The sequence below is a fragment of the Carassius carassius genome, chromosome 34, assembly GCF_963082965.1.
Source record: "Carassius carassius chromosome 34, fCarCar2.1, whole genome shotgun sequence".
NCBI lineage: Eukaryota > Metazoa > Chordata > Actinopteri > Cypriniformes > Cyprinidae > Carassius > Carassius carassius.
In genome coordinates, this window is record NC_081788.1 from 9175455 (window position 1) to 9190216 (window position 14762).

At 36.5% G+C, this 14762-nt stretch overlaps 1 protein-coding gene across 1 annotated transcript in view; it reads left to right on the plus strand.

Moving 5' to 3' along the window:
• The first annotated feature begins 9002 nt into the window (after positions 1-9002).
• sorbs3 (sorbin and SH3 domain containing 3) overlaps positions 9003-14762 on the plus strand; it is a 38108-nt gene continuing 32348 nt past the window's right edge. Inside the window, exon 1 of the mRNA XM_059523931.1 lies at positions 9003-9350. The gene's annotated coding sequence lies outside the window, so the exon portion shown is untranslated. The remainder of the gene's footprint in view (positions 9351-14762) is intronic.

Below are 14762 nucleotides of genomic sequence, written 5' to 3' on the forward strand. Positions count from 1 at the left end.
ATTCAACTCAAATTCTGAAACTCGTGTATTCAATAAATTCAATGCACAGAGACTGAAGTAGTTTAAGTCTTTGGTTCTTTTAATTGTGATGATTTTGGCTCACATTTAACAAAAACTCACCAATTCACCTCAACAAATTAAAATACTTCATAAGACAAATAAAAAAAACATTTTTAGAGAACTGTTGGTCTTCTGGAAAGTATGTTCATTTACTGTACATGTATCAATACTTGGTAGAGGCTCCTTTTGCTTTAATTACTGCTTCAATTCGGCGTGGCATGGAGGGGATCAGTTTGTGGCACTGCTGAGGTGGTCTGGAAGCCCAGGTTTCTTTGACAGTGGTCTTCAGCTCATCTGCATTGTTCGGTCTCTTGTTTCTCATTTTCCTCTTGACAATACTCCATAGATTCTCTCTGGGGTTCAGGTCTGGTGAGTTTGCTGGTCAGTCAAGCACACCAACACAATGGTCATTTAACCAACTTTTGGTGCTTTTGGCAGTGTGGGCAGGTGCCAAATCCTGCTGGAAAATGAAATCAGCATCTACAAAAAGCTGATCAGCAGAAGGAAGCATGAAGTGCTCCAAGATTCCTTGTTAAACGGGTGAAGTTACTTTGGTTTTCAAAAAACACAATGGACCAACACCAGCAGATGACATTGCACCTCAAATCATCACAGACTGTGGAAACTTAACACTGGACTTCAAGCCACTTGGGCTATGAGCTTCTCCACCCTTACTCCATACTCTTCCTCCATACTTCCAAATGAAATACAAAACTTGTTCTCATCTGAAAAAAGGACTTAGGACCACTGGGCAACAGTCCAGTTCTTCTTCTCCTCAGCCCAGATAAGATGCCTCTGACATTGTCTGTGGTACAGGAGTGGTTTAACTAGAGGAATACGACATCTGTAGCCAAATTCCTTGACACGTCTGTGTGTGGTGGCTCTTGGTGCCTTGACCCCAGCCTCAGTCCATTCCTTGTGAAGTTCACTCAAATTCTTGAATTGCTTTTGCTCGACAATCCTCATAATGCTGCGGTTCTCTCGATTGGTTGTGCATCTTTTTCTTCCACACTTTTTCCTACCACAAAAACTTTCTGTTAACATGCTTGGATACAGCACTCTTTGAACAGCCAACTTCTTTGGCAGTAAATGTTTGTGACTTACGCTCCTTGTAAAGGGGGTCACTGATTGTCTTCTGGACAACTGTCAGATCAGCAGTCTTCCCCATGAATGTGAAGCCTAGTGAACCAAACCATTTTGAAGGCTCAGGAAACCTTGGCAGGTGTTTTGAGTTGATTAGCTGATTGGCATGTCACCATATTTTAATTTGTTGAGGTAAATTGGTGGGTTTTTGTTAAATGTGAGCCAAAATCATCACAATTAAAAGAACCAAAGACTTAAACTACTTCAGTCTGTGTGCACTGAATGTATTTAACCCTTTCATGCATGAATTATGATAACCTCAGTCAGGATTTTTTTCCTATGTGTTTTTATTGCTCTTAGGGCATGAAAAACAAGAATTTATTTTTATTTTATTTTTTTACAAATTTTTCAAAGAGATCTTCAGATGTCCACTTGAGTGGACAGCATGCGGTTGGTTTAAACTGAAGATATACTGTATTAAATATAAGACAATAATCAAACAGATAAAGTATGTGAATTTAACAAACTAATCAATGCAATTATATCAAATAATGTGAAAACTATAAAATATATGCAAAAAATATAAATGCAAAATATTGCAATGGCTTCATACAACTTCATACAAGTTGCACTTCGCGTATCTATGATATCAGAACATGAGGACGTGATTCCATCAGAATTTTCTACAGCCTGTCAAGGTACAACTGTGGAAACCACTCAGATGCTCCCTCCAGTGCACCAGAGTATGGAGATTTACCCTTATTAGCTGATAATTATGATTATGTTCAAGATGGACATGCACATTTCTATCATAGCCCTCCTCTGAGAAAACTTAGCGATACGTTTTTTCAATCTCATCTGAAATGATCAGTGTTGGGGGTAACGCATTACAAGTAACATGCATAACCCATTCAGATTACTTTTTTGATGTTAAAAGTAAAGTAATGTGTTACAAGTAACATGCATTACCTAATCAGATTACTTTTTGATCTAACAAGTAATTAACTACAAGTAATGTGCATTACCTAATCAGATTACTTTTTGATGTAACGAGTAAAGAAATGCATTACAAGTAACATGCATTACGTAATCAGATTACTTTTTGATGTTATGAGTAAAAAAACGCATTACAATAACACACATTACATAATCAGATTACTTTTTGATGTTATGAGAAAGGAAACACATTACAAGTAACATTCATTATGTAATCAGATTACTTTTTGATGTTATGAGTAAAGAAACGCATTAAAAGTAACATGCATTACGTAATCAGATTACTTTTTGATGTTATGAGTAAAGAAACGCATTAAAAGTAACATGCATTACGTAATCAGATTACTTTTTGATGTTATGAGTAAAGAAACGCATTAAAAGTAACATGCATTACGTAATCAGATTACTTTTTGATGTTATTAGTAAAAAAACGCATTACAATAATATGCATTATAAAATCAGATTACTTTTTGATCTAACAAGTAAAGTAATGCATTACAAGTGTCATACATTATGTAATCACATGACTTTTTTCGATGTCAATGAAAATTACATTCTAATAATACAAATAAATTTATTTACAGTAGAAAAAGTCAATGCATATTAAGTTTTTAAGTTTTAAATTTCAAAAACAGTATTCACATTATAATTATGAATTGTAGCTGAAATATAGCCATTGCATGCATGACGTCCACTACAGTGGACATGTGATTAATCAGAGTTTTCTCTCAATCTAAAATCAAAACTTGGAAAATTTTACTGTGATATGACTCAATAGATATTGCTTTATGCTGCAATATTTTTTTTACCTACAAGAGTCTCCTAGGATAGAAGGAATGGGTGGATATTCTGGAGCAACTTGGCATGTCTGACTGACCCTTGGCCATCTTGGTTTGGAGGGGGAAAAAATCAAAACACAAAGGCTTGCCACTTGGTTGCAATTTATAGGATGATGCACCAGGGTCCAATGAAGAGATTGATGTGCAACTTTGCCATAAAAACCTGTGCAAATTCAAGAAAATGCTTTTTTAATAGCTGTCCACTGTAGTGACCACTATGCGTGAAAGGGTTCTTTCACTAGTTCATTAGTTTCACAATTTGAGTTGAATTACTGAAATGAGCTTTTCCTCGACATTCTAATTTATTGAGAAGCACCTGTAAGTGTGAAACATTTGTTTGGTAATTTCATTATCCAAGCTTGCATAAAATTTAATCAAAATGAATATAGATATATAATTGTTTCAATGGCATCTGCCTGAGAGTCTTCTCTTGACTGTAACAAATGAAGCTGGTGTTTTTGGTTTGTACTGTTCAATGAAGCGTCCAGCGCTGAGCACCAGTGGAGTCTATTCCTCAAAATAAAGACCCTTATATGCTCCCTATCTTCTTCTTGTGCATCTGGGCCATCTACAAGCTGTTTGGATTCAGTTTGCTTTCTTTCTCAAGAGAGTCATGTAGCCTTTGTCTTTCGAAAGAACAGTAAGATGAAAAAACATGTTGTTTGGTCATTTATAAAAACAAAGACAAAATCTTACAAGAATACATACAGTGACCTTCAAGAAATGCAAGTATAATCATAATTAATCACCTAAAAAAGTTCATTAAGCAGTGCAATCAGTTTTATGTGATAATAATAAGAAAAGTTTTTGAAGTACCAAATCAGCACATTGTTATTATAATATTGTTTTTGTATTATATAATGATATTATTCAATGATTATTCAATGATATTGAATAATAGCTGCTGAAAACGGGCTTTACTATCACAGGGAAAAATAAACCTTCAATATCGCAATTCCAACTTTTGAATGGTAATGTATTTGCAGGAATTGATCTTGAATCTTGAATGACTCTTCATTTATTTGATTGACCTGTTATTGGGAGATATGAGGAAGAAAGGTGGTGTGAGTAAATAGGGATAAATAATCTTGTCTATGTCAAACCACCTTTACCTGGAATAAAACTGTGATAAAGGATTCTTCAGGAGTGTGCAGTACTTTTTATAATAATGTTTTATCTAACAGATCACTGGACAAAAACTACTTAAAGAATTATTACCAACAAGTCTCCAGGATTTTCAGGAAGTGGCACGGTCAGTGTTTTTGCAGTTTCACCTCAATTTTATTGTTAACCTCAACTCTATTCTCGCTTTTTCAAAACTATCTCTTCAACAGAGGCTTGTTTTAATATCACTATATGCTGATTACATTTATATATCATTTATATCATATCTTTATGTCAGTGCTGTGCTGGTCTCAACAGTATAGACTTTAGTCAGGGTTATGCCATATTTACACTCACCGGTCACTTTATTAAAGGGGACATCGGATGCCCATTTCCCACAAGTTCTTTAGGGTGTTCATGAAATGTCTGCAAAATACTTTGGTTAAAATTCCTCAATGGTCATATAAAACAACACCGTTAAATATGCTTATATGGGACAGTCCATCAGCAGTTATGGGCATTTTAAAATTCATTAAATTCATTGAATATATCTGACTCATTCATGAATCAAACATCACCACTTCAAGGAAAACAGGCGGATGCCAAGATTTGTTTTTGCAACCTTAGACAATAATTTAAAATACGCTTTTTAGGTTGATGTTGATGTGGAGTGCCTAATCTTTGCCGGTCAGCCCAGTATCCTTTCATTTAATGGACACAAGGGCCTCTAAACCTCATTGCCTGTGGAAATAGTCAGAATGTGTGCTGTGTTATTTGAATGGGACATCTCATGCTCCAGCAGAGGGCACATCTCAAATTCAATGTACGTGTGTTGCTTTGTTACTGACAGTATGACTGGACCGAAGGAAGCAAGTTTCCAAGCTGTGATTGGTTGAATGACCGGTAAAGCAGATATGAAGAAATGAGATGATAGAAGGTCAGACACAGAGAAAAAGAGTATCTGTCCTCTAATGAACAATGAACTGATGTATTTGCAGATCAAACAGGCCATCTGTGTGTGTGGGAAGGGAAATACACTCATTTGTTCTTTTGATTTTAACACAAGAGGGTTTTTCTCCTCAGCCTGCATGGGACCGTCTATTATTTCCAGCTGTGCATGTGTGTGTGTGTGAGTATGGGATGGAAACTATTACAGAGCTTTGGACTCGTTAGGCACAGAGAGTTTTATGTATGATCCTGGCTTGCCCAGAATGGTGTATTACACACAGCCAGAGTAACACACACACACACACACACACAAAGGTTGAGTCACAGAATCACAGTACATTGCAAACGCCCTCCCAGCAGAAACAGAACCGCTGCTCATTCCAGAGAAAAGTCTCCTCACGGTAAATACCCATCTTGTAGATCTCTTCAAACTTCATAACTCTCTTTTACTTAACTGTATGCTTCTTTTCTTCACTGCTGGTCTCTTTCATGTTGGTTTTGAAAAAGTGATTTTGAACATGAATATATATATATATATAGTATATATATACAGTATATATATATATATATATATATATACAGTATATATACTGGGGCTTAGACTGTGAGGATTTTTCAGGTTGTGAAATGCCAAATGCAGATACTTCAAGTTCAAGTCCACTGTGCAGTGCTGGTGTGAATGCAAAGAGAACTGAATTTTTTATTTATGGATCTTAGGCCTGAGCCTGATCTGCTAGATTCCTGTCAAACAGTGTTTCCCATGTGCTTGCTTGACAACAGTCATTTATTCCTACAGTAGACACAGTCAGTCAGTAGTTTTTAGTGGCATTTATTTTAGGAAAATCACAATAGTTGTTCAATATTTGAATACATTTTAAAATTGTTTGTGTGTGTGTGTTTGTGTGTTTACTACTACAAAGTTCAGAAATTATTTGATTTTTGCCTCTAAATTGGAAACTTTCAATTGAAGACGCAGGAAGAATCACACATCTTTACATGTGCATGTCGGCAGCTGAATTTACTTTTTAAAAGATAAAATCAAAATACGTGAATAAATAGTAATTAGATAAATATGTGCCAGCAAACAACTTTGCAGCAGAACCATTTGTTATATATATACTGAAAATAGAGCATCTAGCATTAGTTCTGGCAGTTCACGTATATATATATCTATATATAGATAGATATATATATATGAATTTGTGATATTTCTCATTGTTTTCCCCATAGAAATGAAGGGTTAACTAGAATCAGATGCATGTACTGTTGTTGTTTCATTGACAAGCATTTGTTACACTGGATAGATCTGATGCTGCTTGAGTCTGGTAGAGGCTACAGGCTGCATTTCTTGCTCTTGTGTTTTGTATGTTGCTATTTTATTTACAGAAGCTCATCTGTGTTCAGAACATTCAAGCGTTGAGGTCAAAGACTCTGCATCCCTAAAATCTATTTTTTATTGAGTGTTATATATCAGATATATAACAGTGCAGTCTGGGTCTTGTCAAGAGTAAATATTTACCATTGTGGTAAACCTAGCTTCCTCTTACGCAACACTGAGTCACACCAGTCATGTTCAACAGTGCTTAGCTGCCATTCACAGTATCCCTTGAGCCGCTGGTTACATTTTGTCAGGACTGGAGCAACTTGTTTATGCTATAATGCTATAAAAAGATAAAAAAAAACTGGCAACCCTCCAGCAGTAAAGACCCCTGGTTTAAAGAAACCTGTACATGTGATGTGCTTTCTTACTCTGTGTTTGGTCATAATGTATCTTTAGAACAGAACTGAACTTTGTCCAACAGAATAAAAAGAGAAAGACAGAAATAATGAAGAGATTGATGAGGCTTCTTTCAGTCCAGTAATCATCATACTGGCAGACACAAATATCTGCTCGCTGCTGGAGACAGAAGTGCATGCCTCCACTCCTAGTTCATCACTCACTCTCCATTTATTTCTCTTTTCTCAGTCTCACACACTCCACTTTCAGAGCAGTGTAAGAAAAGTGTGTTCTGCTTTCCTCTCGTCTGGTCTCACATCATGCTTTTACATCAAGCTGTGAATGTATTTTCTTCTCTCCTCCGTTTTGCAATAGTCTGGTTGCTGTTTGGCAAAAATGCCTCATTGCAGACACACCAACACACACACACACACACACACACACACACACACACACACACACACACACACAAACACACACACACACACACACACACACACACACACACACACAAACACACACACACACACACACACACACACACAAACACACACACAAACACACACACACACACACACACACACACACACACACACACAGGTATACTCATGAACTGTGACAAAAAGAGTTAATAAATCATATGTATCAATGTCAGCTCAAAATGAATAGCACCAAAATTTTATCCTCTCATTGTTATTTCTGGTTGATCATGCCAAATTCTAGCTCGTATAAAACTCAAGTCTTGTAAATCAGAGCATCAGTACTTTGTACTGTATAATGATCATCCATAATCACCACCTTTAGCACAGTTCATAAGACACGAAAGGACGTAACATTCAGATGTAGTCAATTCTAAATCGATAAGGTTAACAGCTGTAAAATTTTGATTATGAGCAACAACATGATTTTATCTGTTTTTAAATGATTTTATTGCTATGTTTATGTTAGAATCATCATTTGTAGATAGTGGTTTATCAAAGCTGACTTATCTGCAAGGTATATTCATGCATAATATATAATCATCATATAAAATTATTATTTTATATATTTTTTTAATATATTATTTTTAAATAATTATTTGTAATAATATCTTTCATTCAGCAGGAAAGGTTAAAACATTTTTTAAGTCACAGTAAATACTTTGACATTGTCACAAAATATTTCTACTTCAAATAAAAATATATATATTCTTATAGACTTTCTATTCACCAAAGAATCTGATGTTATTATCAATGTTTTCAACATTGATAATAATAATACATTTTTCCTGAGCAGTAAATCAGAATATTAGAGTGATTTCTGAAGGATCATGTGACACTGAAGACTGGAGTAATGATGCTGAAAATTCAGCTTTGCATCACAGGAATATATTACAGTTTACAATATATGCACATAGCAAACACTTATTTTAAATTGTAATAATATTTCACAGTTTTACTGTTTTTACTGTATTTTTGATCAAATAAATGCGGCCTAGGAGAGAATAAGAGAATTCTTTTAAAAACATAAAAATATTACAGGCACAAAACCTTTAACAGTAGTTCATATTATATACTATTATATTTATATATTTTTATATTTATGCATTTAGCAGACGCTTTTATCCAAAGCGACTTACAGTGCATTCAGGCTATACATTTTTTATTATTTTTATCTAACATTGTGCTCCCCTGGGAATTGAACCAACAACCTTTTGTGCTGCTAAAGCAATGCTGAATATATATGAATATACCCTAAAAACATGGAATTTAAGCTTTATGGTACCTTTTTTCAATTATTAGTATTAATTTATTTTACATATGCAAGTAAATGATGGCAGAATTTTCGTTTTTGGCTGATCTGTCCCTCTAAGGAAAAACACTCCAGGGGCTTTGTCAAATCTCAAGGGCCAGTAGTTTGAGACCCCTGCTTTAAATCTTAAACTTTCTTGACAGATCTCAGAATAGGACCTTTCTCAATTCAAGTCCTCTGTTTATTAGTCAGTGATTTGTTGTTAAAGAAGTTCTCAAGCCTAAAGTCACGTTCTGTCCTCTTCTGCTTGGCCATGTAAGACCAGACAAGCATAAGTAGTGGCTCGTAGAAAAACAGTGGGGTGGGAACTCAGGGAGGACAGAGTGAAATGAGAGGAGGGACGTCAGGAGGTAGATGTGGTTTAGTCTTTGAATTCGTCAGTCTTTAACCCCGCGATGTGAAATATCACCTTATGGGCACAAAAGGCTGACTGCCTATTCAAGTGCCCTTTAGTAAAGGCAGCCAAAAGTGACAGTCTGCACACAGTCTGTACCTCACCATAGCAACCCTTGTCAATCAGGAAGTCCTGCAGTGGTGGAGCGAGTAAGAGAGAGAGAGAGAGAGAGAGAGAGTGCATGTGCCTGTCAGTAAGTGAGAGGGACTTAACAGAGGTGAAGTAGACGGGAGCAAAAACCAGTGTAGAGAGAAAGAACTGACTGAAAACAGATAGAGAGAGGGAAGAAAGTACAGAAAGAGCAGGCTGGACCTGAAAGGTTGTTTTATACAAAGCAGACCAAGGAGCACTTTGGGAATTGTGTGTGTTGTTTTGGGAAATCTGTGCGTGGCTGCGCTGTCACACACCACACAAACCGGTGAGTTGATTTTTTTCCCCATCTGAGAGACTATTACTGTAAAACAGTCAAATGTTCACGTAAACTGACTCATTTATTCATGCAGTTATTCAGTTTGGCAGGGCTGTGTTAAAGCGGTAGCCCGCAGTCCGTCTGAAGCTGATTCTTAACTCTCTTTGAAGGATTAAGGGTCTTTGGTGGGATTTGGGGAGTTTTCAAAGCAGCGGGAAAGAGCATAAACACTGCAGAAAAGCCAAAATCTGGAGTCCCATATGGTGTTCTGCTTTCTTATTTCTGTTTACATTACAAGTAATTTGGTTTTGAGTGGCAGGACTTCATTGAAACAGCTGGTTGTTGTTTTGCCTGTAAAAAATGTGCCTGTTTAGAGTGATGAGTTTTGTTTGACATTTGATTATTATAGTCTGACCTCAAATTCATTTGGTTCATGTACAGAGGGTGTTACTTTATGATTTAAGGCATTACATTTTAGGCATTTTAAGTGATGTTGACTAGGGATGTATCAATAAGGAGGGGAGCTAAAAGTGGATCTTATAAAATATAGACTATACTATTTTGTTGAATGAAAAATAAAGTATTAAATAAAAGGAATTACATTCTTATAATGTACACTTTAAAGACTGCATTATCCTTCTGAGATTTGCTCAAAATTACATTAAATAGTGTTTTTAAATTTTTTGTATTTTAAAAATCAACTTTAAAGTGGCATGAAAAGGAAATTCACTGTATTTTCTAAATGTATCTTATTATGAAAGATTAATCCATGCATGTTTCATTACCTTTTAAAACATTTATGATTTCAAATCAAAATGTCATAACCGGATCTTCCAGTGTAACAACAGACTTTTCTGCTTTAATCATGTAGTCTGCATAAACCGCCCCTTTTCTTACAATCGACTGCAAAGTCACATCCGATGCATAGAGTCCACACCCTACATTTTTTTGTATTTTTCAATAATCTGCTACACCACATCACAATATGGAAGAAATGATCTGTCACTACTTATTTTATATTTACATTTAAGTGAGCATTAGATGATGTCAAAGGGGTCATATGACGTTGCTAAAAAGAACATTATTTGTCGTAATGCAATGTGTTTATGCAGTTTAAGATAAAAAAAAAATAGATTTTTACAAAGCTCATCATTCTGAAAAGCGAGGTGTGCTGTGATTGGCCAGCTGTCCAGTGGATTGTGATTGGCCGAATGCCTCAGGCGTGTAATGGAAATGTTACTCCCCTTAACATATTGTGATGCCGTGTGTCCCAGTGCGACGAGACAAATTTTTTAAATATGAAAACATACTTACAGGTTGTGAGTCAGAACAGGAAACAATATCCAATATCGGCTGATACCGATAAATTAGAAAAAAACGTACATAACTGAGATATTATGGTACCAATATACTTTGTGTCCCATAAATATATGAAATATGATATGATATCAAGATAGCAAGCTAATATCAAGACTGAAATTAGTATGTATGATATAATAAGAAGTCAAACTGCTCACATATTCCCATAGCTAATGCTAGTTAGGTTTAGAGTTAGTTTTTTTCCCAGAGTGCTCTTCTAGTCAATGACAGACAGCTTAATCTCATTGAATATGACTTGCATTTTTACACGTCTGTCTTGGTGTTTCCCACCGTTGTAAGGCAAATGAGAGCAGACTTCATTGTCAGCTCCAATAGTGTGTGTTTCAGTGACAAAAGCATGGAGGAGGTCAGTGTGTGACAGACCAAAGCCTCTCCTGTCAGGTCCATCAGAAAGACCTCAGCAGCACACACTGATCTCTCTGAGAATATTGTCACATGGTACGTGTGTGCGTGAGTGCTTTAGTGCCCATTAGCATGCTCATAAGCATGACATATTATGGGGGCCCTCATGGTTTGGTGCATTTTCCAGCTTTTTATCTACAATGCATATACATAAGGGTACCTAAAGGTAATTTTCTTTACACAGAGACGTCTTGCTGATTAAAATCCTCTTTAACAGGTTCATACAGGTGTTTCAATACCTCCACGCTTTGTAGAGTGTTGTTGATTTTGGAGGGTATATGTAGAGGAGCCTATTTTGGCTCATGGATATCAAATTGTTTGTGGGATCCATACCCTCTGAGCGATGGATGACCATACATGGTGATCAGATGGACCTGCTGCTGATGTGTGTATCATGTAATAATGGGAAATTGTAAACAGATGCACAGCAGAGCCTTGTATGGCGTCCGCTCGCATTCATCAAAAGGCTGAGCACAACAGAAATGTGAAAGAGAGAGGGAGAGATGAGAGAAGTTAGCAGTGGAACAGATGACAGGGATTTCAAAGGACTTATTGCACTTTGCTTTGCTGTTTTTGTTATTTTTAATTTAAAAATACATTCTCTTATTCCATTATAACATGCAGAGACAACTATGAGAAAGCCAGATTCCCCTGTAAATTGCAATTTAAGAAATCTTTCTCACAAAATCACCTTAGCGTTTGATGCACAGGTGTTTGTCCTCCATCTGTTCGGCCAATGAATTGAGTTAGGGGCGGGGCTACCTATTCATTCAACCAATGGTAGTGGGGGGGGGGTGTTCAGGAAACCAGTAAAAAAAAAAAAACCCATTATTTTTGCAATTATTTTTTTCATGCATATATCATATGATACTTTGTTTATATACTTCAGTTTGGATGCAAATGCTAGTGAATGCGTGTAGATGAATGCGTTGCCTTTCAAACTACAATTTGATAGCATGCATGAACACAGGCACTTGACAAATGCGCTAAAAAGATACATTTCTGACCAGTGTCTGTGCTATTTCTCTCCAGAAGTTATGACTGATGAAATCTCTTTAAAGCTCCTCAAACAAACACTCGTCATTGTGGCTATCTGTTGTTGTTGCGTCTCCAGTAGTTTGTTGTAGTAGTTGTTCTGTATCATCTGTTTCTTTTTCTAAGTGTGAAACAACAAGCTGGGCCAGTGTTTCCACCTTGTAGACAAACTGATTAGTGCAAAAAAGGTCAAGGCACACTTGGAAGCTGCATGAGTGTGCATGCATGGTTAGAAAAACTCAATAGACAATTGGGACCAAAGACTTGGATGCTATGTTTTCATGCTGCTGTTTTCATCAGTGGTTGATGTCACACAGTGTGTGATTGTTTTTACCCAAGATCTCACTGGGATCACATCATCTAGTTAGACAAGCAAAAATGTTAAAGGACTGTAATAACCATACAGTGTGGCCCTCGAGTAAGTGATGTTAACTAGACATGATTTCAAATCTTTTGGCTCAGTCTGACCTTATACTTAGTCTATCTACTCACTTTTATCTCTTTTGTTTTTATCTTTTTAATGCTTTAACAGCACAGAAACAGAAAAAAATATTCTAATTTGCCTTTATGACATACAGTATTAAATACATAATTCATATGTAATTCAACGAAATACATTTTTCATTCAACAAAACAACTTAGGTGGTTGAATTTAATTCGTTGCAGATAAAATATCAAACAAAATATCATCTGCAAATGGCTTTTAACCTTCTGTACTGATGTTTTCCTATAAAATGCAAAGACATCGATAGCTATTTAAGTTTGTCTTAAGTGTCCAAATAGTTTTTGGGGCCATGTGTTCAAAATACTGATTATATAATGGATGTGAATCTTGTGTAAACATATACACTGAATAAAGAGGCACAGTTAATTACTTATCTTGAAAGTATACTATATACCCTATCTGCTGATATATTTATATAAACTACATGATGGAATGGTCATCTTCTCCAGAGCAACAAGAAAACTGCCCACGCTCAGGACATTTTCCAAATGCCTTTGTGAAAATAAATGGAGATGCAGGACAGTCGTCTCGCTGGGGAATAGTGTGCAAATGCTCTTACTGGACAGTTGGGATTCACCGATATGGTAAAAAATGTGTTGAGTTTGAGACACACTTCTTAGCAAAGGCCTACACATGGCTTCATTGAGTCACAGGTATTGATTAAGTCTGTTAATGATTGAACGGACACTTTTAAAGACTCCAAAGAGGTTATACATGTCTGCAAATTTAGTGTGACCCCTCACTTTGGTGTCTTTCCCATAAAAACAATAAAGAATGGTGATTGTTTGGCCATAGTCACCATCACCTGAGTTTTGAGGTGAAAATATGACCAAAGGAAGAGTTGGATTTCAGGAATCCTATCTGGATCTTTTGAGTGTCATAGTCACAGCAGTTGATTCATGAACCAAATCTATGTTTAGTCATTTCCGTGTGTTTTCCCCCCACTTGTATCTCATCTGATTCATTGAAGGGTTTCTCACACTGAAGAATGAACTTGCTATTGTTATAGAGGTCATCCGGCCAAATTTGACAATTATTGTCTCTGGATTTTGACACAGGAACAATGAAATCTTGACAGTACAGTTCTGTCTTCAGCTCAACTATTGTGGCTATTGATAAAAGCTCTGTGTGTAGTTGAACCCATCCTGAAAAGCAGAACCGTTTAGCCTCAAACTGACCTGTGCCTCTTTTGACCTTTGATCTTTGGACAATGATGTCACGATCCAAAACACTATCAACAAGACAAATGAATCACCAGTCCACTTCTTCCCTGATAATAATGCAGTGGCTTGCATGCTCAACATGCTTTACTGAAAATACAACCCGAATTCCGGAACAGTTGGGACGTTTTTTAAATTTTAATAAAATGAAAACTAAAAGACTTTCAAATCACATGAGCCAATATTTTATTCACAATGGAACATAGATAACAGCAAATGTTTAAACTGAGAAAGTTTACAATTTTATGCACAAAATGAGCTCATTTCAATTTTGATTTCTGCTACAGGTCTCAAAATAGTTGGGACGGGGCATGTTTACCATGGTGTAGCATCTCCTTTTCTTTTCAAAACAGTTTGAAGACGTCTGGGCATTGAGGCTATGAGTTGCTGGAGTTTTGCTGTTGGAATTTGGTCCCATTCTTGCCTTATATAGATTTCCAGCTGCTGACGAGTTCGTGGTCGTCTTTGACGTATTTTTCGTTTAATGATGCGCCAAATTTTCTCTATAGGTGAAAGATCTGGACTGCAGGCAGGCCAGGTTAGCACCCGGACTCTTCTACGATGAAGCCATGCTGTTGTTATAGCTGCAGTATGTGGTTTTGCATTGTCCTGCTGAAATAAACAAGGCCTTCCCTGAAATAGACGTTGTTTGGAGGGAAGCATATGTTGCTCTAAAACCTTTATATACCTTTCAGCATTCACAGAGCCTTCCAAAACATGCAAGCTGCCCATACCGTATGCACTTATGCACCCCCATACCATCAGAGATGCTGGCTTTTGAACTGAACGCTGATAACATGCTGGAAGGTCTCCCTCCTCTTTAGCCCGGAGGACACGGCGTCCATGATTTCCAACAAGAATGTCAAATTTGGACTCGTC